Source organism: Equus przewalskii, chromosome 8 (assembly GCF_037783145.1).
Source record: "Equus przewalskii isolate Varuska chromosome 8, EquPr2, whole genome shotgun sequence".
NCBI lineage: Eukaryota > Metazoa > Chordata > Mammalia > Perissodactyla > Equidae > Equus > Equus przewalskii.
This window is the reverse complement of record NC_091838.1, coordinates 45,894,270-45,919,070: the sequence shown is the minus strand read 5'-3', so window position 1 is coordinate 45,919,070 and position 24,801 is coordinate 45,894,270. Positions and strand designations below refer to the sequence as shown.

General features: G+C 43.8%; 2 long non-coding RNA genes across 6 annotated transcripts in view; one reads left to right on the top strand and one right to left on the bottom strand.

Annotated features, from left to right (window-relative positions):
• The window catches only part of LOC139085253 (uncharacterized), a 44,519-nt gene extending 36,918 nt beyond the window's left edge, over positions 1-7,601 (bottom strand). For all 5 annotated transcript variants that reach the window (XR_011543454.1, XR_011543457.1, XR_011543453.1 and 2 more), the window contains exon 1: positions 7,359-7,601. This is a non-coding gene — a long non-coding RNA (uncharacterized lncRNA). The remainder of the gene's footprint in view (positions 1-7,358) is intronic.
• Positions 1-24,801, top strand: part of LOC139085254 (uncharacterized) — a 109,038-nt gene that overhangs the window by 62,781 nt on the left and 21,456 nt on the right. The gene's annotated exons all lie outside the window — the stretch shown is intronic.

The following is a 24,801-nucleotide window of genomic DNA, read 5'->3' as shown; positions in this document are numbered from 1 at the left end:
AACTCCTCCTCCTGTGTACACAATTATCATGTCCTTTCCTGAGGGTAGCATTTTAATTGTTTTTTTTTTTTTTTTTTTTTTTTGAGGAACATTAGCCCTGAGCTAACTACTGCCAGTCCTCCTCTTTTTGCTGAGGAAGCCTGGCATCCGTGCCCATCTTCCTCTACTTTATACGTGGGATGCCTACCACAGCATGGCGTGCCAAGTGCTGCCATGTCCGCACCTGGGATCTGAACTGGCGAACCCCTGGCCGCTGAGAAGCGGAACATGTGAACTTAACTGCTGCACCACCAGGCCGACCCCCCTGAGGGTAGCATTTTAGGGGGAAGGGATGGAAACCAGAAGGATGTTTAGAAGTCAAGAAGGCAGGAAGTAAATGGAAACTTTTATGGGGGGAAAGGTTAAAGGGACCAGCAAGAATGCTCAGAGGCCTGGAAATTCTGGAATGGCCTGATTTCCAGGCACCTCAGATATGCCCAGTTACACAAAGCACAAAAGGAGTTTGACCTAGAGAAGGTTAGCGCTGCCAGTGACCTCAGAGGCTACCAGCCCAGCCTCACACTTTCACAGATGAGGAAACCAGTGTTCAGAGAAGTTCCCTACCCAAGGGACTGAACTAGCACCAGACCAGGAACAGAAATCAGATCTCCTGTCCCCGAGATGTCACCATCAGTAGTGAGATGCATCACAATTAGTCTGTTACAAACAATCAAGCATGGCTTTCGTGAGTGAATTTGTTTTCTAACACGTTGCTGGAGCTCACCCGTGTTCTAATATGCTTTTGCAAATGCGGAAAAAATAGGTATACCACTCCCTGGAATTGGCCTAGCCCTGGACATGTCCATGGACGTGTGGTGTGCATATGAACATTGCCATGTGTTTAGGGGGTGTGTAGGTGTGTGTGACAGCAGATACAGAGTGGGAACCTGTGTGCTACCATGTTCACATATCAAAGAATGGGGTCCCTTTGTATCCCTATCATGGACAGCTTCTCCTTCAAACCTCTGCAATTATAAACACAGGTTGAGCGTTCCTCTTTCCTGTCAACCATAAAGAAAGGTATGGGAGCTCAGGGTCCCCACTTGGTGTGGGGGAACAGTAGGGACTCTTTAAGGGAGAAGTCCTGCCCTTTCCAAATCAATCACGTTCAGAGGAATCCCATGGCAGTGAGCAGCGGCCTCAACCCCAAGCCAGAGCAGCAAAGGAAAACAGGCTTTAGCCCTTTTAGGTTTCTTTCTCAGTAACCTGATGTAGTCCCTGCCTCTTTTAGGACCTAACATATTGCTTCTTGTAAGACTCAGGCAGCATTTCCAAGTTAAACAAGGGCAAGAGGGCACTGTTCTCCCCACTGTTGTCTTCCTGTTATTCTGACCCCTGCAGAGAGTCCTGGGGCCATGGCCGGAGCTGTCAATGACATAGTGCAGATGTGAGTGATGGAGTCAAAGAAAGCCGGTAACCAAAGGGTACAGTCCACTGCTTCTGAAAAAGAATCAGCAGGGAAGTACATACATACATGTGTATATATGTGTTTGCTTTTCCTATGAAAACTTCAATTAGTAACAAAATTGCAAGTGAGCATAATCCTCGAGCATTAAAGACAGCCCGAGTGCTACAGCTGGATTTTTCAAGTCAATCAGCTTGCTTCGTCAATGTGGTTCCCATTAGCCAGAGAGCTGCCCAGAAAGGCTGTCTTGTTTCACCTGCGTCCTCTGAGAGAGACCTATAGTTGCCTTGTTGCCATGGGAATCACTAAAGAGATGGCTGTTCATAGTCTGAGTCCAGGCAGCCCAGAGAAGGAGGAAGATTACCCCCTCCAGCTCTGAGTGCCTGGAGATGTGAAACCTGGATCATGATGGCCATTCAATAGCCAAGCTTGCTGTGTAAGTCCAGAGCTACAGAATAGCTGTTAACTCTTACTGTGAAGTTCAGCAGGAATAAATAAGATTTCTAAGCGTTTCCCATCCTTGTCAGCTTCCCCTTGTCAGTCTTCCTATTGCTCCTGGGGCCCCTAACCAGAGAAAGCAGAGTGGAAGGGGGAGCTATCCAAAGATGACTTCTGCCCCTCTCACTCCATCCCACTCACTCTTATCCAACTCTCAATGGGATTCTAAAGCATGGATAAGTGAGTTGGGGTAAACTTTTTTTTTTTTTTAACTTTGGCAACTGCCACCTTCTTCTTATTCAAATTTAGCTGAAGTTTATTGAGTGCCTATTACATGCTAGGCACTGTGCTTAATGCTTTCACATTTATAATCTCACACAATCCTTATGACAACTCTGCAAGGGAGGATTAATATCCCCATTTTATAGATGGAAGGATTCTGAGATCAGATGGGGACCTGATCACAGAAGTCTTGAAGGCTAGAAAATAAAAGTGGAGTGCCATCAAGCCTCTGGGGACAAATAAACTTGGCTCCAGCCTCAGCTTTGTCTTTTACTGGTTGTGTGACATGAGCACATTACTCAACTTCTGAGCCTCAGTGCCCTAAGCAGCAAAACAAGGATTAGCTTATGGGGCTATGAGGAATAAATGAAAAATGCATGTGTAGTTGGCACACTGTCTAGCACACAGGCACTCAATAAATTAGGTGATGATAATTCTTGGAAAGATAGATCTAGTAGATGAGTGCAGGGAAAAATTGAGGAGGGAGATATTGGAGATGGGGAGTGGAGATGGGAGGCTATGGGTTTTATCTAACATTTTCAACAGGAGTGAGTGTGGGGAGGATGGCTAGCAGGGATGGACAAATCTATCAGTAAAAAAGAATAGAAAGTCCAGAAATAGATCCAACATAAATTGGACTTCAGTTAATGATAGAGGAAACATTATAAACTAGTGGAGAAATTATGAGTCATTCAAGAATATGTTAGGACAACTGGCTTCCTATATGGAAAAAAAGTTACATTAGATCCCTACCTCACACCACATCCAAAATAAACTTCAGATGGCTTGAGACCTAAATCTTGAGAGAAAGTTTTTATGACATGGAGATAAGGAAGAATTTATTTTATAAGACATGAAAATTATAAATCAAAAAGGAAAATGTCAAAATTAAAAACTGAAAAAATAAAGTAAAAGCCAAATCATAAAGAAGGATTAATATTTGAAATACATAAAGAAGTTCTTACCATCAACAAAATGAAAAGACAACCTAACAATTGGGAGAAGATATTTGCAAACCACATATCAGATAAGGGGTTAGTATCCAAAATATACAAAGAACTAATACAGCTCAACAACAAAAGAACCAACAATCCAATTAGAAAATGGGAAAAAGATCTGAACAGACATTTCTCCAAAAAAGATACAAGGATGGCCAACAGGCACATGAAAAGATGCTCCACATCATTAGCTATGAGGGAAATGCAAATCAAAACTACAAGGAGGTATCACCTCACTCTGGTCAGAATGGCTATAATTAACAAGACAGGAAACAATAAATGTTGGAGAGGATGTGGAGAGAAGGGAACCCTTGTTCACTGCTGGTGGGATTGAAGACTGGTGCAACCACTATGGAGAGCAGTATGGAGTATCCTCAGAAAATTAAGGATAGATCTACCATATGATCCAGCTATCCCACTGCTGGGTATTTATCCAAAGAGCTTGAAAACATAAAGGCATAAAGATACTTGTACCCCTATGTTCATTGCAGCGTTATACACAATAGCCAAGACTTGGAATCAACCTAGGTGCCATCAAGGGACAAATGGATAAAGAAGATGTGGTATCTATACACGATGGACTACTACACAGCCATAAGAAATGATGAAATCCGGCCATTTGTGACAACATGGATGGACCTTGAGGGTATTATGCTGAGTGAAATAAGCCAGAGGGAAAAAGTCAAATACCATATGATCTCACTCATAAGTAAAGGATAAAAATGATGACAAACAAACACATAGCATTGGAGATTGGATTGGTGGTTACCACAGGGGAAGCGGGGAGGAGGGTGGGCAAAAGGGGTGATTAAGCTCACATGTGAGGGGATGCACTATAATTAGTTTTTGGGTTGTAAACATGATGTAATCTACACAGAATTCGAAATATATTATGATGTACATCCGAAAATAAACAAATAAAAAAACTGAAATACGGATTCGGCCTGAGAAGAGTGGTACACAGAGGTGGCACAGAGCCTAGAGCAGCGAGAGGTAGTTCTTGTCTCAGGAACAGTGGACGTCACCCCCAAAAAAGTGACGTTTCACTGGAGGATGAGTGAGAGCTAATTGGAGAAAGGGCAGAGGGAACAGTGGTTGAAGTTTCAGAGTCGAGAGGGAGAGGGGTGAATCTGAAGGACTGAACAAGTCGAGGGTGGGTACAAGAGACAGCGGGCACTGAGGCGAGTCCGTGGCTGCAGGGGCAGACAGGAGCCCAAGTACGGAAGGTCATGTTAAGGATTCGGCCCTTATCCCAAGAGCGGTGAGAAGCCGTTGGGGATTTAAGCAAGATGGTGACAGGTTTTAAAAGGTCACTCTGCATGTCGTATGAAGAATGAAATGGAAAGGGACAAGCATGGCTTCTAGGAGATCTGCTAGTGGTAATAAGCCAGGCGAGAGGCAATGGGGGTTTAGGCGAGGGGGTGGGGGTGGCAGTGGGGACGCAGAGGAAGGTTTGGATGTAGAATCCGCAGGACTTGATCATCGGGTGGGTCCAGGAGATGAAGGAGTCAAGGATGACTGCACCGGTTCCGACTTGAATGACGGGGTAGGTGAAATTGCCACGGACCAAAACAGGAAACCCTCCCAAGGAAGCAGGTTTAGGGGACAGAAGCCACGTTGAGTTTGGAGTGATTGTAGAATGCTGAGAGGAGATATTCTCTGGGTTCAGAGAAAGAGATCTGGGCCAGGGATACATGCATGTTGTGGGGACTGAAGCCAGGAGAGGCAATGAGAGCATCCAGGGACAGGAAGAAGAGAGGTGGGCCTAGGACACAGCTCCGAGGGGTGAGCAGAGGAGGAAGAGTTAGAGGATAGCCAGAAACCCAGGAGACCAAGGAGTTAGAAATCCAAAAAGCGAGGGTGGATCTCAATTAAATGCATTTAATTAAATGTCTAATATTCCACTTTAAAAAAATAAAAGTTCTTTAAGTCAATTTCTAACAAGGACAAGGAGCCCAACAATAAGCAAATGAGTAAAGACTATAAACCAACAATTTACACAATAACCCTGAATATTCAATATACATATGAAAAGCTGCCTGGACCTCACCAGTAAACAGGGGTATTCAATTTAAACAAGGAAATTCAATTTCATGTTTTCAGTTTGGTAAAAATGGAAAACTACGACAATATAAAATATTAGTGAAAATGCAGAGAAACAGGAATTCAGCAGTTAGGTAAAATCATTTTGTAGAACAATTTTGGCAAACTCAAATAAAATTGCAACTACGCATACCCAATGACCGATCACTTCACTTCTAGGATATATCCTGGAGAAACTTTTATACATGTTTTATAGACATTGCTTATAGAAACAAAAAAATTTGAAAACCACCAAATGCCCACCAGTGACAGGATGGATAAAATGAATAAACTGTGGGGCATTCATTTGATGGAATACTGTCCAGCAGCTAGAATACACGGATCCTATCTATATGCAGCAATAGTGCTCAGTCTAGATAAAACAATGCTGAGTGATAAAAGCAAGTTGCAGGATATTATGTATATGGGTGATACCATTTCTCATACAAGTTTAAAAGCATGGAACAATGTTATATGCTGTTTATCAATACATGAATGTATAGAGAAAATGTAAAGACAAGGATTGGGGACACATGGAGTTCATCATAATGGTGGCTGTGGGAAGGGAGGGAGAGGAACAGGTTTGGTGTGAGGACCTGGGGTATTTTAACTCTGTAATGTTTTATTTCTTTTCAAAAAGAACTGAAATGTACTTTTAAAAGTAAGCATTTGTTCATTTTGAGTTTCAGACACATGGATTCTTTCAGGGTTTTTTTTTTCCTTAAAGATAAGCAGATCTGGGATCACTCTGCCTCACTCTCTTCTTCCAGGACCTGGCTCTCCCACGCTTCTTTTCATCAAGGGGTAAAAGTCAGGAGTCCCATCATTTATGGGACAAACTTCTTGCTGCTATTGGGGGACCTTTTTATCTTGTCTCTGAGAGAGTGCCTTTTCTTCTCATGGCTCATGGCTTTATCAAGGAATTTAACCTGTCTAGAGTTCTCCTAGAATTTCTAGTAGGTGTGATATTAAAAGCAAAGCATCCATTCTAGTGATATTCGTGGGAAAATTATAGAATTTTAAAAGGGCAGTGAGCCAAACTCTGAAATAAAAACTCTAGAGGACTATTGCAGCAGGATGGTCACAACAGGAAACAGAATTCACCCCTGATGGCTTGGTGGCTACTACAGAAGTGTGGGCAGGTTTATGGGAACACACAGGGATGGTGAAGTACCAGGGATCAGCAATAGTGGGAACTCATTACCACCCTAAGTCTAAGGGGAGGAGGAGAAGGAACAGTGTAACGGTGGCCCAGAGGGGCCGCCTGGTGGAAGCTAGAGTTGTGGAGGGCCTCACTTAAGCAGAAGACAGTACCAAAGCAGAGAGAGGATAGAAAATAGGTGAGAAGATATGCCCTGACCTATCTTTCCTCCCAACCTCTACCCTCCTCTTGTTTCCTCCCATTGGCTAAACCTGACCGGAAGCTAGTGACAAGGGATTCTAGGAGATGTAGTCCACAGGGGGTCAGTCCCTCAGGGCTCACAGTAGGGGAAAGCTGACATTGGGGTGGGAGCAAATGGTGACTAACCAGCCTAAGAGCTAAAAGAATCCCAGTCGTGGAGTTAGTGAATGATAGTCACACAGTTTAGTTTAGAAGAACAGAAAAAGAGACATGGGCCATGCTGCCTGTGGAGAGAGGTCGCTGGTAAAGAAGTGGAAAACAGAGAGGAAGAAGGAATGGGGCTTGGGATTTGGGCTCTTGCCAAGCCTCTGGGGAAAGGCTGACTGGTCTCACTAGTCCCAGTGTGAGAGGCAGAAGGAGAGGGCAGCGGCTTTAAGGTGGGACCAGAGGGAGTTGGCAGCCAGTGGCTATAAAGCCCCATCTGTTTCCTACAAGTGGGAAATCGGAGGTAGCCGTGGTTGCTGAGTATGCAGATATGGAAGGAAGCAGGCAGCTGATGTAATGCAGGTGAGCGGGAGGGAGAAGAGCCTTGTGTAAGACCCAGTGTCTGCAAGTAGGAACCGCCAAGACTGCCCTGCAGCCCGAAGCTGTCTGGGGCCTCATGGGAAACAGTGCTCGTCCCACTAACCAGGCTCCAGGTAGGCTGGAGATACCTTCAGGAGCCCCATGCTGGTTGCCTCCCCCAGCGGCCCTGCAGCAAAGCAACACTCACCAGTTCATTAAGAAGATTTCTCTCTGCTTTGGGCTTCTCAGCTGAGGTCTGTTTGGTTTGACTGAGACCCAGAGAGAAGAGGGCTAGATGGCAGCTCAGGCCAGGGCCACATCCGGGCCTTTTTGAGCAGGGAGACACAGAACTTCAGCCTCCTATTTCTGGGAGGGGTGACTCTTAGCCTCCTTGGGGACCCCAAATCCTAACCATGCAGCACCATAGTTATCCATCCACAAGACTACATACTTCTTGAGGACTAGAGCTGAAATTTGGCTTTTAAAAAATTTTCATTCCCACAGCACATATTTGGCACTCAGTGATTGTTGAATTTAACCTGGTCCAGCCCCTTCCTTTCAGAGACAAGGAAACAAAGGCCCAAGGAAGGCAAGCATATTCCCTAGGGGAACACAGAGAGGACAGAGCCTGTACTGGAATTCAGCCCCATGTCTTGTCCACTGCTCTTTCTGCTATAGCAGCATGACTGTCCTCATCGTTCTGCTAAGCGACTTCCTAGGGGAGCTTTCCCATCAGGTGAAGGACATAGCACTTTGCCCCTCAGGTTTCCTGACTGCTGCTTCCCCACCAAATACAGATGGGCTCTTCCTGGCATAGAGCTGGGTGCCACAGAAAACTCTAGACTCAGTTTTTTATAGGAAAATGTGGGCTGCCAAGTCGGGCTCCCTGGGGGACATTCTAGCTGCATGACTCATGGGGTATTCAGAGATCCTGCTCCATTTAAGGGTGATCTATTTACAAGCATGTGTAGGTTTTTAGAATTTTACAGTGGTTTGTAGGGCGGGTGGAGTATATATTGAGAATGCATGGGCCTTCCCTGGACCGTAAATAAAATCGTGTGTGTGTTTGTGTGTGAAAGAGAGAGCCACTGATTATGATTGTGTAGGAGCTTTCTAGAAACAGATAGCTAACTCTTTTCAGATCTGAAAGGATTTTCTGCAAATTAGAGCTGCAGAGTATCCTTCTTGGTTGCTGAGGTGCCCGGCTGAGGGAGCAGACACAGAGAAGAGATGCAGTTAAGGAAGTGAAGGGAGCAGCACCTCCCGTAAGCCCTGGAATTAGCCAAGATTCCGTGATAGTAATTTAAGTGGAAACATCACACTCTTTTTCCTCATTAGCCCAATTTCTAAAACTGCACAGCAGGATACTGTGGGAGGCAAAAGGGATTGATGCTCCCCTCCTGTAAGGAGCCTTTGCCCTAGATCTGGGAAGGGATGGACATCATTCCAGCAGCCCACCTGGGGAATCAGCCAGATGCCCAGAGATTTTGCTGGATGGATGTAGACTTTACCTCAGAGAAAGGTTCTCCAAAGTGTCCCCCCATCACCCTGGATCCACTAAAGGATAGTGGGTCTGTCTTGACTTCTGGGGAGGGGAGCTTTGCCAACTAGGATGATGGAGGAGGGGCCAGCAGGGCTGTCACAGCCATTCTGTTTCAGCGTAGAAAGGGGGTGTGCAAACAGCGGCACCACCGGCCACCTAGTTGCTCCAAAAAAACCCTTGGAGCCATTCTTGAGCCATCTCTCTCCCCTACCCCCACCTCCATTCATCTGTCAACAATTCCTGTCAGTGCTCCAATGAAGATCCCAAACCTGTGCATTTGCCCCCATCCTCCTACTGACCTACCTCATCCAAGTTCAATTCAGTGTTCTTCCAAAAGGGGCCTGTTGACTGCTAAAGGGGCTTTTAATTCCTATTAAACCACCCTTCTTCCCTCTCTTCTAAGTACATCTCTTCCTGGGTCAACCTACCTTCAAACACCCTGTGGGAAAGAATGCTTTTGTACAAGCCTCCCCAGAGGGACATTCGCTACCTGGAATCCAATCTAACTGGCTCCACTAAGGAGCTAGTGCAGTATCTGCAAAGCCAGCTCCAGTTTAGAGAGGACTTGGGCTGGCAGCAGGGACTAAGCTGAGATCACCCAAGCTGGCTTGGGTTCAAAACACTCTATTGCCTGAGCTGAGAAGCAGCAGAACTCGCCTACGGCTCCCTTGTCCTGAAACCGCAGGGCCACATTCTGAAAGCCTGTTCCCACAGCTCACTCCAGCTTGATGAGACCAGCAAAACCACTTAATTTCTAGGTCCCTTCTAAAAGCCAGCATGCCAGGGGTCAAAACATCCAGTGAGTCCCAATGAGATATACACCATTTACACAAGATATCCTGCTTTGCTGTTCATCATTGTCAACACAGGAGGGGAGCTGGAGGTAGGCATTTTAAACTCATGACTTTAAGGTAACCCAAACAGATATTAAAGTCTGTCCACCATTCTTGTTAAGATCATAATTATAGCTCACATTTATTATGGTACTTACCTTATGTCAGGCATTGTTCTAAGCTCCTCAGTAACTAATTTAATCCTCTCAACAACCCTGAGAAATAGAAATAGATATTGTTACTATCTCCACTCTATGGATGAGGAAACTGGGGAACAGAGAGGTTAAGTAACTCTCCCAAGGTCCACAAAGCCAGTAAGTGGCAGGCAGCCTAGCACCAGAGTCTGTCATACCTAGTTTAAAAAAGAAACACTGCATCCTTCCCTCTGAAGCCACTGCCCCCAGCACTGTGGGCAGGAGGCAGGGCCTGGGCTGTAGGATGTGTGGGCTCTTCAGCCTCCAAGTGTGTTGGCCATGTCTGAGGACTCGTTAGAGTCAAACATGCAATCTCTCGGTCATCCGCTCTGTTAGGGGTGGGGTGTTCGGTGGAATCTAATGCTCTGGTTGCATGCATCCTGCAGGTTTCTGAGTCTATAGGAGTCTGACAATAGCAGATTATCAGACTGATGAGATCAAATGTTGACCTTGTGATTTGATGTCCTTCAGAGCTTGGGTTCTACAGAGGTGGAGGGTATAAGACAGTGAACTGATCATTTATTTTTGTGACTTTCTGACACCCCTGGAAAATGTTTCAGCAATCCCTATCTCTATTTGTTTATATGTCGTTTTGCAAAAAAGTAGAGTTGAGAACATGTAACCACATAGCCTCAGCCTAACTGGCCTGTTAATGAAGCTTTCTAATTGCCGGAATGCCATGTGAACCAATAGCCTTGACTACTCTACACTGACATTTGGTTAAATGGAGATGATGCCGTTATACCCTGAAAAATGGCTGCATGATAAAATATTAAGGTAATGGAAGTGCTTGTGAAAGAGAGCTCTAGAGGAAGGAGGGATATTCTTTACAGCACAAACAGAGCAGCCAGAGCCATCTGTCAATGGATGCACCATTCACAGGCCAAATTGAGGCATCATTAATAATAGATCTTACTTGATCAGAAAAAAATTGGGCCAAAAAGCCAAGGTAGTCTTTTGATAGCCTGGGGGAAAGAAATATTTTCATTCAGAAAATATTATTTGAGCTCCTACAGTATGACAGGCATTGAACTAGGCATGGGGACACAGCAGGGAAAAAGTCCCACCTCTGTGGAGCTGACAGTCTAGAGGGATTGATGGACAGGTGGGCATGTAGTGACACACAGTGTACAAAGGGTACAACAGGGATACACACAGGGAGGCAGGAGAGGGAGATATCAGGGGTGTCTCTCCGAGTCTTGGGGAATCAGGAAAGCCTTCCCTAATAGATATTGTCTAATTCAACATTCGAAGGATAGAACAGAAGGAGAAAGAGAGGGAGATAGAAGAGCTCTGGTTATGTGCAAAGACCCAGAGGGAGAGTGAAAACCACACAGGAGCAGAGCAAAAGGGGAGCCGGAGGGGGGATGTGTCCCAGTGTATGGGGGTTCCTCAAAGATGTGAGTTTGGGCAACTTCTAGCCAATGTAAGGAGGAAGGACCTACAGTACACTACAATGCCCCCAGCACCATTTACCTTTCCTGTGCCACTGAAAATATGGCCCATTCAGGGAGTTACAAGATTTTCAGAATAGCTGGAGCAGAAAGGGCAAGAAGAGTTAGGGCAAGAGATGAGGTTTGGGGACATCCTCAGAGACAAGAGTATAGAGGCCCTCGTAACTTACATCAAAGAGTTGAGGCTTTGTCCTGAGAGCAAAGGGGAGTCACCGAAGATCAGGTTTAGAAAGATCCTCCTGGCAGCACTATGGAAGGTAAATGGGGGAGGAGATCAAGAGGAGAGTGGGAAAGCCATTGCAGGCATTCTGGAGGGAGATCACAGTGGCCTGATTCTGGTATAAAGTATTCAAGAGAACACTCATTTCTCATTTTCATCACTTCCCCTTGGGTTCCTTAGCTTTTGGGAGTTCTCTGAAGTCAAGACATTTGCTTTTACTATCAATATTCAGCAGGAATAAAGGGATGGTGCCCAGTCCTTGTCCTCGGGAGCTCATGTCTCTTCCTGAGAATATCGTGACTTTGTCCCCAAAACAGGCAGGAAATACCATTTCCCCAGCTTTTTTCAGAGAAGTCACTCTTCATTTGCTTCTGTAGATGCTTGTCTCTGGAGAGTGCCTGGATTCCATGAGCGCGTGCGTGAGTGCACTGCAGTTCAGTTCATGGGTGGCTCTGCTTTTCTTGGTTTCCTGGATGCAGGCGAACTTCAAACAATGCAGTTTCCTCCTGATGCTTATCTCCACAACCCATTTCTCAGAATGTCTTGCCCATTAACTTTCAAACAGTACCATTTTCAGTGCCAAGCCTCTTGCTTCAAGGTTTGGAACTCCACTGGAGCATAAAACGATAGCATTTCTGCCTCCAACTCCCTGCTATCCCTCTAAACCATGCCTATCTTTCCCCAAGCCCCCAACAAAACAAAGCTATACACTTTCTGAGAAACACCCTTAAGCTTGAACCTGCCCTTGGCCCCTGAAAATGATTTGGTTCATAGGTCATCCTGGTAATGCATTTTAAGAGGAGTTAAAAATGCAGGGAACACCGTTCTTGAAAATGTGTTCCCTAAAGCCATCAGAGACAGTGGGCAAAAAAAGGATGACTCAGTACAACTCTATATATCTCTGAGAATCCTTCAGAGGCTCCCCATTGCCAGCAGGACAAAGCACAAATCCACTGGTTGTCTGTGTTCTTTTGCATAGCGACACTCAGCCCTGACTCCTCACTCTTTAAGCCCCAGCACGTTTTTCCTTGGGTAAATGGTGGGCGATTTGGAGACCTGTGATGGCTGCCTGAACCAGGGGAAGAGCTCCCCCTGCTGGCAGGAAGCTCCTCTGCACCTTAGCCCCAATTGCCCGTGTACATCGCTCTGCGCACTGGGTGACTGGATGAGTTCCTGGAGATTTGTGCATTAAATTGAATCACATGGTAAGTGTTCTTGGGGTGTGCATTTTCAAAAGGAAATCCATAGCAAATCCTTTTCGCGAGGCGAGAAATCCTTTTGTGATGGGGAATAATCACTGCCCTTCACTAGCCCTTCCTTTGTTGATGCTGTGAATTTGGGGGTTTTTTTTGAAGGGGTTCTTTTGATGCTGGTGTTCCTGCTGAAAACCCTGAGCACGGTTCCTGGGGAAAGGCCACAGTAGCTGAAGCTGAGCCCAGAATATTTGCACATCTGACATTTCCATGGTTTGCTGAGGCTCCTTGTAACCCAAAGCTTGTCTCTGTGAAGTGGTTGGTACTTCTCGAAGCCTGACCAGGGGATGTTGTCAGCAGCCTCAAGAGCCCTCCACTGGAGGATTCAGCTGGACCAACGCACACATTTGGAAATGGGTCAGCTCCTCCTGCGGGCCTTGGCTATATAAGATCAGGAGGGAGCAAGAAGGAGAGGGCAAAGAAAAACACTCACTCCATCGGAAGGGTATCAACCCTTACCCAAAGGGATTGCACCCGTCACAATTAGGGCTGCTTTTCCTCCCTCCAGATGTTATGTGTTACAGAATCCTTTGTTGGTAAGCACATACATGGCAGCCTTAGCAGCAGCCAGTGCCAGCCTGAAGGCTTCAACAATGGGGGATGCAATTGAGCATGAAGTATGATGTGCCGTGCACTGAGGTATGAATGCCATGCTTCTGGGAACACCATGCTGTAATGTTCCCAAAAGCACAGATCCAGTTTTGCTTTGTGAACTCTTTGTCACCAGATATAATGAGGCCCCTGTTTGAGCCTAGAGACCTGGCCCGAGGGAATGATTAATGGGATTACACTTTAAGGCCTGATCTCTTTTGTGATTTGAATCCTTGCCATGAGAACCCACCTTCAAGGCCAGATTGTGGTCTCACCTGAAGGCCCAGGAAGATGGGCCCTGGATAGTTCCCAGACTAGACCCTATGGAAATCAAAGTCTAGAGGGGCCAGGCTGCTTCTCTATAGTTGGTCGGTGTGCTGAAAATCACCAAGGAGACTGTCTTGTGGGATCCCTGCTAAACCAGCCATCAAAGGGGGCCAGAAACCACTGGACTTGAAAATTATGTTCACAGCACCTTGAGCTCCGAGCATGAAGGGAAACCCAGAATAAAAAGCACAAAGGTTCTTTCCTTCTTCAATCGAAAGGGCAGACAGGCTACATGCATTTGAAAGTGGTTATAAACACCAGACCCACCAACTACAATTTAGGAGGTCTTATATGTAATCTGCCCAGGCCCAGATATTTTAATTCTATGTTGCAGGGAAGTCAGTGCCAGCTGGCTGCTGACCGACCACGCTCAGGGTTCAGTTCTAAACAGCACTGTTTGGGAAAAGCTCAATCTAAAACAGACAGCTCTGGATGTGTTTAGGTTTTGCTTTCTTTCCACTTTTAAATATTAAAAATTGACTCCAGCTGTGGGGTAGAAAGTAACGCCTAACCTATAAAAACATTGACAAATAAATCACAATGCAATTTGCTGCGCATTTTTGTGAGGTCTAAACACCAGTTCTTGAAAGGAATTTTCCATTATTGCATCTTGGGAAGATGACTTCTTCATGAAAAATTCATTTGACTTTTATATTTCATAAAATCATCACACAGCATTCCCTCATTTGGGATCTACATGTATGCTAGAGCACCTAAGAGTGTGGCTTTTCAGACTCCTAAGCCTTTCTTCCATGACTTTTTTAGGAAGAGGGACAGCATCAGGAGCCTTACCTGGTAGCTTGAGGTTATGCTGCATCCCCTGCCTCGGGCCCTTTCCTTCTGAAAACTGGGCTGAGTCTCAATGAAGGGACAGCTCTTTTTGAGTCTAGATTGAGCACCAAACTCCCCTAACCAAATTCTGTCCATGTATGCAAGCCCCTGGGCACCACTCCATCCAGATGAGAAAGAAGCCCTCAACTGCATTATTTCCTGGTGGTATCACTACTAGAAAATAGCACTTTTCTTTCTGAGGTAAGGATAAAGGATTCATGGGAGACCCTGAACAGAGGAGGGGAGAGGGGTTTGTGTGACAGACTTGGTGCTATAAGTTTCAGTCTTCAAGTGCCTATTTCCAGTTCAGATGGTGTCAGCCATGATAGAATAGATGTACTACACTAACAGACAGCCCCAAATCTTAATGACATTTCTGCTTATGTTACATGTCCATCACAGGCCTATTACGTTGTATTATTTATACCAAGATCCAACTGGTGGAGCAATCACTGTCTGAAACATTGTCAGTGCTCATGGCAGAGGGAAAGGACTGTCTTGGAAGGCCTTTCACAAGTAATAAATGCTCACAGCTCAATAGCCAGAGTTGGTCGCATGGTGCCATCCAACTTCAGACGGAGGGTGCCAGGAAATGAAATCCTACCTGCCCAGAAAACAGAGAGCTGGAAAGACTCAGCAAATGATATTGGTGGATGTTATATCCAACATGTCTACCCAACCGTGGAGGTTCTTCTGTGGTATCTATGCGAGCCAGCAACCTTCCTGGGCCCTGACCTCAATAAGATCATAGCCCTGGGAGTGTAGCTATGGGAAGCCACAATGGATCAACTGCAGTCAGGATTGTAGTGGATACCCTCGTTGGGTGTCTGCCCAGTCCCTGCACCTCTTCTCTGAGTGCTACACCCAGACCACCTACTCATAGGGGTGGCTCCAGCAGTTGCTGTCATGTTGGTACCACACAGCCCTCCCTAGATCCCATTGATTGGATCAGAGGCATTCGTCCAACCAAAGCTGAGCCAATAGGATTCTCTGTCCCAGAAATTTAGAATTGTAGTTCAGAAACAGCTAGTCTGTATGGTGCATATAAATTTGGAAGCTCTGGCAAAGGCATTGTCTGCCATATGCATGAGAAACTAACAAAGTTGAACTGCAGGGCAAGAAGAATGAGTCAGACATGAAGGGAAAAGTAAACACAAGGAACCACATGGCAGAAGAGAGTGAATGAGAGCAAGAACAAGATGGAGAGAGAGAATCCCAGGCTATGTGCCTAGCGCATAAGCATTTGATTCTAGCATAAAATCAGCACTTGATTGGAAAGGGAGAATGAATGTTGTATGGGAAAATACAAGTGTCCACCACAGATGATAATTACTTAGGTCAAGGACATTGAGCATCTAGAAGATTCCTGTTAAAACACTGACACTCATGGAAAAGATAACACCTGACACCATTAATAGACATAGCCACTTTATAGTGGATACATTTAGTAACTTAGGCAGCCATTTGGTGATGTCCTTAGACATGAGAAAACATATTGGATTACATAACTTTTATTAACCTCTTAGATCTGTATCTCCTTCCTTCCATGCCAAGAGTCCTGGTTCTCAAGGACACGGGATGATAGAATACCCCACAATTACTCAATTGTTTTATCTCATACACAACAGTCTCAGCATAACAATACCAATCCTAACATCATTATGATGACTAAAAAACATTAAAAAAACTTTTGTATATAATCTCTCCATTCCCTCCTCCCATTAAAGAAATAGTTATACTCTATCTACACTGTCAGAGCAGAGAGCTATTAGATACTTTACTCTCCCTCTTAGCCTTTGTTTAGTCTTTGTGTGACAGGTAATAATATATTTAATGCTCTTCACGAGCGTCTCTCTAGTCATTTTGAGTGTTCAAAGTTTGTTCTCTAGTGGACTTTTTTAGAGAAGGCTTATGGGACTGGTTTCCCTAAAATGTCACATGTTGATAACAGTGTGTCTGTACCCTTTACACTTGAAAGTCAGTTTTGCTGAATACAAATTCTTGGTTCTCCTTTTCTTTCCTTCAGTATCTCAAACATGTTACTCCATTTTCTTCTGGCATAAAGTATCACTGTCAAATTCTGATGATAATTTAATTTTTTCTCTTTTATGCCACATGCTCTTTTTTCTAGATGCCCAAAATATTTTTTTCTTCTTTGAAGTCCTGTGATTTTATTAAAATATATCATGGAGTTGGTCATTCAGGTCAATATTCCCAAGTATACAATGTGCTTTTTCCTCCTGATGAATTGACTATTTTATTATTAAAAAATAGCCTTGTTTATCTCTGGTAATATTATTTGCTCTGAAGCCTACTTTGCGTGCTATTGATATACAAACTCTTTCTTTTTTTATTATTTTTATTTTTAATTGTTTTAAAACATACATCATATGAAATTTCCCATCTTAACTATTTTTAAGTGTACAGTTCAGTAGTGAGTGTTAAGTACATGCACATTGTTGTACAATCTCCAGAAATCTTTTCATCTTGTAAAACTGAAACTTTACTTCCATTAAATAAACTCTCCATTCTCCTCTCCCCTTAGCACCTGGTATCTACCATTCTACTCTGTCCCTATTAATTTGACTGCTCTAGATACCTCATATAAGTGCAATCATACATTATTTGTCTTTTTGAGACCAGCTTATTTCACTTAGCAGAATGTCCTCAAGGTTCATCCATGTTGTAGCATGTATCAGAATTTCTTTCCTTTTTAAGACTGAATAAAATTCCTTTGTATGTATACATCAAGATTTTATTTATCCATTCATCTGTCAATGAATACTTGGGTTACTCCCATCTTTGACTACTGTAAATAATGCTGCTATGAACATGGATGTACAGACAGCTCTTTGAGACCTTTTGGATATATACCTAGAAGTGGAATTGTTCAATCATATGGTAATTCTATGTTTAATTTTTTGAGGAATCACCGTACTGTTTTCCATAGTGGCTGCACCATTTTACATTCCCACCAGCAGTGCATAAGGAAGGATTCCGGTTTCTCCACATCCTCGCCAACACTTGCCATTTTCCTATTTGTTTGTTTGTTTGTTTGTTATAGTAGCCATCCTAATGGGTGTAAGGTGGTATCTCATTGTGATTTTGATTTATATTTCCCTAATGATTACTGATGAGCATCTTTTCATGTGCTTATTGGCGATTTGTGTATGTTCTTTGGAGAATAGAAATACTCTATTCAAGTCCTTTGCCGATTATTTAATCAGGTTTTTGTTGTTTTGTTGTTGTTGTTATTGAGTTGTAGGAGTTCTTTATATATTCTGTATATTAACCTCTTATCAGATATATGATTTGCAAATATTATCTCATATTCTACAGGTTGCCTTTTCACTCTATTAATTGTGTCCTCTGATGCACAAAAGTCCAGTTTTCTTATGACGACTAGTAGTATATCTTTTCCATCCTTTTAGTTTTAACCATTTGCTTTTTCATTCATTCTGACAATCTCTGCCTTTTAATTGAGAGTGTTTAGATGATTTACATTTAATGTGATTATGGATATGCGTAGGTTTAAGTCTATCATTTTATTTGTTTTCTATGTGTCCCATCTGTACTTTGTTCCATTTTTTTCTATTTCTGCCTTCTTTTGGATTAATTGAATATTTTTTTATGATTCTATTTTATCTCCCTTGTTGACTTATTAGCTATAACTCTTTACTTTATTATTTAGTTGTTGCCTTAGGGTTTATAATAAACATCTTTAACTTATCATAGTATACCTTCAAGTGACATTATAGCATTTCATGCATGTTACAAGACCCTTACTTCTAATTCTCCCCTTTTGGCCTTTGTGCTTTTTTATTGACATACATTTTACTTTCAAATATATTATAAATCCTAAAATACACTGCTATTATTTTTGTTTAAACAGACAATTATATTTTAAATATATTTAAATAATAAAAAAATTATACATATACATGTGTACTTACCATTTTCAGTGTTCTTCGTTCCTTTGTGTAGAGCCATATTTTTATCTTGTATCATTTTTCTTCTACCTGAGACTTCCCATAACATTTCTTATAATGCAGCTCTGCTGGTGATAAAGTCTTTCAGCTTTTTATGTCTGAAAACGTCTTTATTTCACACTTTTATTGAAAGATCTTTTTGGTGGATATAAAATTCTAGGTTGATGAGACCTTCTCACTTGCATTACTCCCAAAAAGAAACCTGCTGTCCTCCTTATCTTGCTCCTTTGTATATTAAATGTCTTTTATTTCTGGATGAGTTTCTAATTTTCTCTTTATCAGTCATTTTGAGCAATTTGATTTTGATATGACTTCATGTAGTTTTCTTCATATTTCTTGTCCTTGGGGTTCATTGAGCTTCTTGGGTCTGTGAGTTCATAGTTCTCATCAAATTTGGAAAAACTCTGGACATTATTTCTTCCAATATTTTTTTTAGGCCCCTTCCCCGTCCTCTCTTTCAGGGACTCCAGCTACATGTCTCTTATCCTGTTGAGGTTGTCCCAGAGCTCACTAATGCTCTGTTAACTTTTTTAAATAGTTTTTTTCCTCTGTTTTACTTTGGATAGTTTCTATAGTTATATCTTCAAGTTTACCAACCTTTTTTTTTCTGCAATGCCAGTCATCCCATCCAGTGTATTTTTAATCTTAGACGTTGTAGTTTTCATCTCTAGAAGTTCAGTTTGGATTTCTTATATTTTCCATATTTCTATTTAACTTTTTGAACATATAAAACACAGTTATAAGAACTGTTTTCATGTCCTTGTCTGTTAATTCTAACATTTGTGTCAGTTCTGGGTTAATAATTATACCGATTAATTATTTTCCTCATTATGGGTTGTGTTTTCCTGCCACTTTGCATGCCTGGTCAGAACAGGCATTATTGTCAGCCCGGTGTGAGCACTGGGTACTGTTCCCTCTAATCCTTTCAGGTGGTTCTTTCACCAGCCTTGGGTAGTACTGATCAGTATCCTGCTGAATGCCCTAAGGTGATCCTCTTCGGATCTCTGGCATTCTTTCTGCGTGCAGCTCTTTTCTCAGTATTCTGTCCTGCTAACTCTAGATCCTTTTGGTCTAGTCTCAGGCTTCCTGCTCGTGCTTTCCTGCTCCAGCCATGTTGCTTTCCTGATTGGGTTTGTCTATCCCACTCTAGGAAACAAATCCAGGCCAAGGGGATAAAAAGGCACTGGGTAGTGAGGCTGCCTAAACTGTGCTGAGGATATTGCCCAGTCTTTCTCCTTCCTGGGATGTTGGGCTTGCCTGGAAGCCTAACTTTGTGGGGACTCTCAGAGTGTTTGCTATAGGTAACTGTCCGTGTTTCATTTGAACCAGAGACATAAGGAGTCAAGGGAGGACGTGAGATGGATTCCCAGATGTGGGGGACTGTGGCATTGGAAAACATGGTGGAATTGGGTGAACTTTATCTCCACATGGAAACAGTGCCTTTCTAAGAACTTGTCAGATGATTTGCAAAACAATTGTGTTTTCTTTGTTTGCCTGGAAAAATGTCCAAATGGGGTTTTTATGGTTCTAGGGTGCCACATGGCCCAGTCTGTTCAAAATCACATCAAAGAAAATGCGCTTCAGAAACTAAAAGCAATTTTTAAAAGCACACTAGTCTTTATTGTATCTCTCAAAGATGAGGATCCAATTTCTAATTTTAGGCAACACAGTGTACAATTTTTCACTCATCTCCAATTCTCTCACACCACAGATATACTGTAGCATCTAACTCTCTCTCAATTTTCTCCAAAGCTTTCCCTGACATTCAACCCATGAATCTTCATACCTGATTCTCTCCACCGTCATTCTCTACCCTGTTGCTTCACCAGAAGTTGCCACAGGGGTTACCACACCTACCAGGCTGCTCTAGGAAAGCTGGGAGATCTTGTGGCTCCATACTCCCTGCTCTTCCTTTGCTGCCCAGAGAGGGAAGTTGGTAGGACCCCAGGGAATTATATATTCTTTGCTCGTTTTTCTTGCAAGTCAGTCCAGGGGAGAATTACCAGTGAATAAAGATTTCCTCCTTTATATATTTAATCAGTAAAGAAAAATCCATTTGAGAAAACTCCCATATGATCCCCTGGGGTCAATAATAGTGATGAGAAGGACCTAAGAGGCTGGGAAAAATCATCAATTGCCAATCTAGTGGGTGGGCAGAACTTCCAAAGGGCAGACCTCTAGGGGAAGACTGGGAAATTACCCTGGTTATTGCAGAATCAGAGTGTGTGGTCCAGGCTCCCTGGCACCTCTTTAGGAAAATTCAGGTTTGCTTGTAGTCCTCTTACAAACGCTTCAGTATCACCTGGGGTGGTTTAAACCTAGGTGACAGATGGGAAAAGTTGATGAGGTATTATGCAGTGACCAGGGGTGGTCAAAATTCATAAGTGGGCCTAGAATATAGGAGAGTATGGAAGGCAGAGAGAGATAGATGGCTCAGCAACAGGATGGTCCATCAGGAGCAACAAGAAAGTAGTAATTATCTCTAAATCTACAAGGTAATGGGGGACCCATCCAGTAGCTAGGACTCAGAGGCAGTACTGGAAAATCAAGGCAAATTTTTTGTCCTAGAGAAACAGAGGTCCTGGATATAGCAGCATTTGATGGAGCAGAATTGGATAAGGATGCAGTGACCAGAAATGGGGCCTAAAGCAAGGAGACTGGTCACAGGAACAACACAGAGTCTAGTTTTTAGACTCAAGGGACAAGATTAGAGCTGGACCCTAGGAAAACTGAGTGAGGCTGAGCCCCTAAAGTACAAAGTGAAAGTACCCAGGTGCCCTATGGATGCTGCTGCCTGACACTGGTTGAGTGGGCAGGCTGGGTTAGAATCTTGGCTCTGCAACTTCCCACTTTTGTGATCTCAAGAAAGTTAGATAATCTCAAGCAGCCTTGCTTTCTTATCTATAAAAAGGGGTTAATAATTCCTTCCTCACAGATGAGTCATAAACATTAGATGATATGATTGTTCTCAAGCACTGGTAATACAGAGTAAGGTAGTAAAACATGTTAGTTCTTCTTCTCTCACTATCATAATCATCCTCATTGTATCTCCCCACGCATTCAGAACAAGACTGGCCCCAGAGCATAGGCTGCTGTCTGCAGATGAGTGTTGGGGAGATGTAGACACAAAGTGCACACACGGGTACAAACGGGATGGCCCCAACTTACTCAAGTTTGTTCATAATTCAGTTGCCTGGCACTTGGACCCCTTGCCCATAAAGCCTATACCATAAACAACCATTGGGCTGCCAGACTGGTCCACTAACGCCTTTTCGTTCGGGGGAAAGAGGCTAAGCATTGAGTCAAAATGTGGTGGGACCACCATCTTTATTCTTTCTTTTAGGGCTGACCTTTAAAGGAAAGGGCTTGTGAGCAGAGAAATGGTGGGAATTCACCTTGAGATGGGGTGGGCTCCATGATGTGCACAGGAAGGCTTTCCCAGATCCATGTTTCTCCTAAAGCCATGCTACAACCCAGCTCCTGGGGAGTTGCACCAAGCTCCCCAGAGGAGAAGCCCAGATGTTTCAGGGTTGAGAGATGGGGAGAAGAGGGATGACTGGACCTTCTTGGCTATGATCCATTATCCTCATTCCTCTCCACTGCTCCAGCTGAAACTGCTCCAGTGAGGGGTGCGTCTCTTCCTGCCATTTGCCAGCTGCTGTAAGAGAATTAAAAGTCCCATCTGAGACTGTGATGAACAATTTAATGATGTGGTTGGGAATTAGGGCATAACAGCAGAATTGTCACTTCATCTTCAGGCTTAGATTAGTTGAGCTGACTTTACGCTGCCTGACCAGGAAATGGGCCCTGCGATGCAGCTCTGTTCAGGGGCATGTGGAATTCTCCAGGAGAGAGAGGAGGAGGAAGAAGAGCAACAACAAAACTTGATCAGGCCATTCTGAGCCAGAGGAGAGGCAACAGAAAGTCTCAGATTAAATGAGAACTGCAGCAATACCCAACTTATCCCTAATCATCGGAGAAGGAGGAGTTTTAAATTAATGCATTTTTTAGACAACTGAAAGCAAATGCTTTTTCCCAAAAATGGAAACTTCTAAAAGCACATTCATCATTGTTCCATGCTGTAATGGAGTTGTGTCCCGAGAAGATTTTGAAACATGTAGAACTACTTGCCCTGGCACCAAATGACCCCCAACTAATGTGTTTTTCTATTTGGGGACTCTTTTGTCTTTTTTGCTGCCAGCTCTCACTTCTCAGTGTGTCGTCTCCCAGCGTCTCCCACTCTGCTTGCTTGTCTTTGAATTCTGCAGGAACTAAAGGTTACCAGAGAAAACGAGAAAATCAATCTGCTAGAGCAGAAATCATATATAAAATTTGATCCCAAGCCAATAGAGTTGGATTAAGGGTGGTTCTTCCTCTTCCCCCTCTCTGTTATCACTCCCACCCATCTCCCCAAATGCACAGAAACACACACACATACACACACACACTCGTTGAAGACCAAAGCCCTGACTCACAGCCTTTCTCTCCATCCCAATTCCCGCCAGTACTGCCCTTAGACACAACCCACCAGGGTTCCCACTCTGGGCCCCACCTCTTAGAAGACCCTGCTCTAGCTCTCCTACAGGTTTTCCACTTCCCAAGGGGCAAGGAGTCCAAGGCGCCAAGGGAAAGGTCCCATAGGGAACCCATGCCCCTTTCAAGACTGTGTTCTGAGTACCTAGGACCTAGGAGTCCCTGCCCCAATGGCCCTGAGCCCACTTCCAGGGCCTCTTCCATGTGTCTCTCCTCTAGAGGGCGAACAGTACTACTGATGTGTGCACTCCTAGGAGTAGTCAAGTAGCTTCTGGTTGGAGCGGAGCAGATAGAACTTGGATGTGCAGGATGAGATCACACAGGTATGAGAGCAAGCGCCCCATGTCCCGCTCCCCCAGAATGGAACTGGGCTGGGGTTGGGAAGAGAAGGGGCAGCGGGGGGCATCTCCATTTGTACTCTTGCCAAGGCCGCAATAATGTTAGGGGTGGACCTAATCCCTGCTTTTTTTATTCTAGGATGTTTTGATGGCTTTGTGGATGGCCCATTCAACACACTACTAGCCTTTTGGATTCTTGGCCTTCTCAGTTCCAAGTCCCTTCACCTGCACTGAAGATCTTAGCATTGCCCTGAACTTCACAAGTACTACTGAATTTGCTGGCACTAAGCACATCAAATATAATTTGCCGACTCCCCTCCCAGCCTCTGCCATCTTAGAGGCAGTGAGCCTAGGGGACCCAGGCCTCCATTCCTTTCAAAATCTAGATCACTTTTCCTTCCCATTCCTGCAGCACCACCCTTTGGGGAAATCAGCTGCTACCTCTTTGATGTCCAACTATTTATTTGATGAGCCCAGAGAACTTTAAAAACACAAAGGCCTCCATAAGGAATATCTGTGAGACAAATTGTCTTCTCTACCTAAAAAAACCCCCAAATCTGAAAAGGAGTAGCACAGGAGTGAGGGAGAAATACTTTTCACATCTCAACAGATCAGACACATCTCTCAAAGGCCAGCCAACTACTCGTGGACTCTTCCTTGCTCAGAGGGTTGCCACTTGTAGTTCAGTCTACTCTGGGACATCCTGTTCCATTTCTTGACTCTGTACCTTCTCTCCTATTACCTACAGCACTTCTTCCCTTGAGGGTTGTGTTAGTCTCTCGTCCGGCCTCCATTCTTTAAATCTATGCTTCATGCTGCAGCAAGACACAAACAGGCTGCCTTACCCTTTGCTTATAGGCCTTCAGTGCCCTCCCCATGCAAGAGAGGACTCCCGCTCCTTGCTAGGGGTGCCAGGCCTCTCCATCTGTCCAGACTCACCTCCCATTATTCACATTCCCAGCAACACTGGATCATACATACTTCATCTCCCACATCTTTCCAGTTCATACTCGCTTCTATAGGTTTGTTTATGCTATTTCTCTGCCTTGATGACCCTTGCTGCCACCCCACCGCTTCACTGACCACCTCCTTTCACATGACCATCTTCCTACTCTGCTCCTATCTCCTGGCAAAGGCCAAGTTGGTGCCCCTCTACTGGACTCCCACAGTATTGGTTGAGCCCTTGTATCTTAGAATGTCCCACATTGCACTGAAATTATCCATTGATAATTTGAGTGACTTTAAGTGCCTTGAAAGTAGAGACTGCTTCTTTTTCATCTTTGTGTCCTAGCCCCACTGCACCAAGCACTCCATAAATGTTTACTGAATAGATCCAAACTGAGAAGAGTATGTGGATTTTTGTGATACTTATTTCTTCACTAGTGACTCACTCAAATAAAGATACCTACCTAGAGGGCTGTGTTTCTGGGTTCCTTGTGACTGAGGCTGCTAGAAGTCTAACTACCAGTGGATCAATCTTAATCAAAGTTAGTTATTATACATTTATTAAGTATTTATGTGTTAAGCATTGTAGACAATTATACA